Source organism: Ictidomys tridecemlineatus, chromosome 1, assembly GCF_052094955.1.
Source record: "Ictidomys tridecemlineatus isolate mIctTri1 chromosome 1, mIctTri1.hap1, whole genome shotgun sequence".
NCBI lineage: Eukaryota > Metazoa > Chordata > Mammalia > Rodentia > Sciuridae > Ictidomys > Ictidomys tridecemlineatus.
This window is the reverse complement of record NC_135477.1, coordinates 209106757-209109178: the sequence shown is the minus strand read 5'-3', so window position 1 is coordinate 209109178 and position 2422 is coordinate 209106757. Positions and strand designations below refer to the sequence as shown.

The window sequence follows — 2422 nt, the reverse complement described above, 5'->3', positions numbered from 1 at the left end:
CCAGTGGGGGAAGTGCCTCCCATGGGAAGGCTGGCCTTCCTCAGTGCAGCAGGGCCAGGTGCCCCTGCTCAGTCCAGTGAGTGGACATTCTTCTGTTAACTTTAAAAATGTTGTCCCAGATCATGGTTAGCCCCATGCCAGGACAACAGTCTCCTAGGTTAAAATAAGACATGGGTACGCACACATTCCATGGCTCTTAAATAGCAGAAAGTGGACCCATGTTAGAGATTTACAAAATGAGAAGGATGTTAGAGATTTACAAAATGAGAAGGGCTTGACGGTGGGGCACATGTGTTCCACCCAGAATCAACACTGCTTAATTGACATCTTGCCAGGGAAGGGAGGGAGATGGGGCGGTCAGGGAGGAAGTAGTTGTGACAAAGTTGTAACATAGTAGCTTGCCTGAAACTGCATGGCCCCCCACCCCTTTGGTTGTACAGGGCATTTTGAAATGGAAAAACTCCTTTCCTTCATTTTCTTCTGAAATCATCAGAGGGATAAAACTGCTGATTTAGAATACAAATTAGATCCCTTCAACTCTCTCCCCTTCCCCACCAAAATTATTCTACACACCCCAGGCCCATAAAGTATAAGGCAGAATAACTGATTTTGTGAATGAGGAGGCAAACCGTGTCCACTTGGGGGAGGAGGCTGCTGAGCCACCGGCCCTTCTGAAGGCTCCAGCCCTGATCCTGCCCTTTTCAGGCCTCAGGGGGCAAATATCCATCTTCAGTGAGTTTTAAGTCCCATGGGCTCCTGCCACTGCCTCCTGGGCAGTGGGAGGCCAGGGCCCTCCTGGCTTTCCTACCAGGCCAGTCCATCCACGCACAGCATCACTTCTCACTCAATTAGTAGAAGTGAACACGGCCTGGAGACAGCACCCTCCACGTTAGCCATGCCAGACAGATAGCAGAGAGGAAACCAGAGGCCAGAGAAGTGATTTTTAAAAGAAAAAAGAAGAGCAGCTTCGGTCATCAAAAAATCAAAAAGGATGATTTTTAAAAAATAAAACATGGGGACTTTTTTTTCCTCTGCAATGTTCAGCCATTTTACTTGAGCATAAAAAAAGTTTTAGAGTAGTTGATTTGCTTTTCGGTCTAAACATTCATGAGAACAGATCGGATGATAGTGCTGTGATGTGGTTTGTGTCTGAGTGGCAATGCTGGTCAGGGGTCCTTCAGACCACATACTGGTACGGGTTTGCCTTCCCTTGATCTGGCATGGCAAAGGGGCTGGCCCAGCCTAGAGAGAAGGGGTGGCCAAAAACTGCTTTCATGTTCATCCATTTTGTTTTTTTAGCCCATCTTCTCTCTTCCTTTTTCAATTGTTCTATTCCAGTCTCATCCGTGCCGATGGAGTGCACTTGGGTCCCAAACATCACTGACGTGAAAATGAGGAAGAGCAGCTCCTCAAAGCACAGCAGGATGAGGAGGATCACCGTGGTGGGCGGTGAGAAGGAGCTGCACTTTGTCCAATCTTCTTCATAGCAATGCAGGAAGTGGAATCCCACCATGATGAGGGCGTGCAAGGAAATGAGAGCTATGTACATTGTAAACAGGACGAAGTATTTCTGGTTGTTCTCACCGACACAATTATTGACCCAAGGGCAGTAGTGTTCCATCTTGCAAATGCACCGCTTACAAACACTGCAGTGGTGGGCTCTGTCGGGCTTGATGCTGCAGCATTTGGGACACTGGTATACCACCTGCCCAGGCTTCAACTGTAAACTCTTGATAAATTCTTTAGTGGCATTTCTTTTGGGCCCTGCCCCGGGGTCCATCAGCATGGCCGGGCAGTGGGAGGCCAGGGCCAAGAAAGCCAGCAGGTTGAATACAATTCCATTGATGATGCTGTATACATAGTCTCTGGATGGAATCAGCATGACAAAGAGGACCACAAACTCTGCATAGAGGACCAGAAACCAGGTGACCATGGCACAGGCGATGCCACAGCTGTCGCGGGTAAACCACATGGTTCCCACAGGACCAGGGTAGGGAGGTGGGACACACTTCTCCGGCTGGAGGTATTCCGGCTTGCGCTCAATGTCTCGAAAGTGGTGGGTGTGGATAAGCATCATAAGCTATTCTGTCCAGACTGGCATCGTGAAGCCGGAGGCGGTTCGCCAGTCCCAGCCGGGGGGGGGGGGGGGGGGGGGGGGGGGGGGGGGGGGGGGGAGGTTCCCGTGACCAACGCCGTCGCTCACTCGGGACCTGGCTTCAGGCTGCGGCAATGGCTCCCCAGCACGAGGCGCCACAGCTCACCCGACTCAGCCAGATACCGGAAGGCGCGCAGAAGCCCATCGAGCTCCCGGTGGCTGTGGCGGCCGCAGCTGCTGATTTGGAGTCAGTTGAATTGTGATCACGAGTCACACAAGATTGTAAAGAACGATAAAAAGGACAAGATCAATTCAGAACCTTCATTG

General features: G+C 50.9%; 1 pseudogene; it reads right to left on the bottom strand.

Moving 5' to 3' along the window:
* Positions 1-251: 251 nt before the first annotated feature.
* Positions 252-2128, bottom strand: LOC144364980 (palmitoyltransferase ZDHHC3 pseudogene; annotated as a pseudogene).
* Positions 2129-2422: the final 294 nt, after the last annotated feature.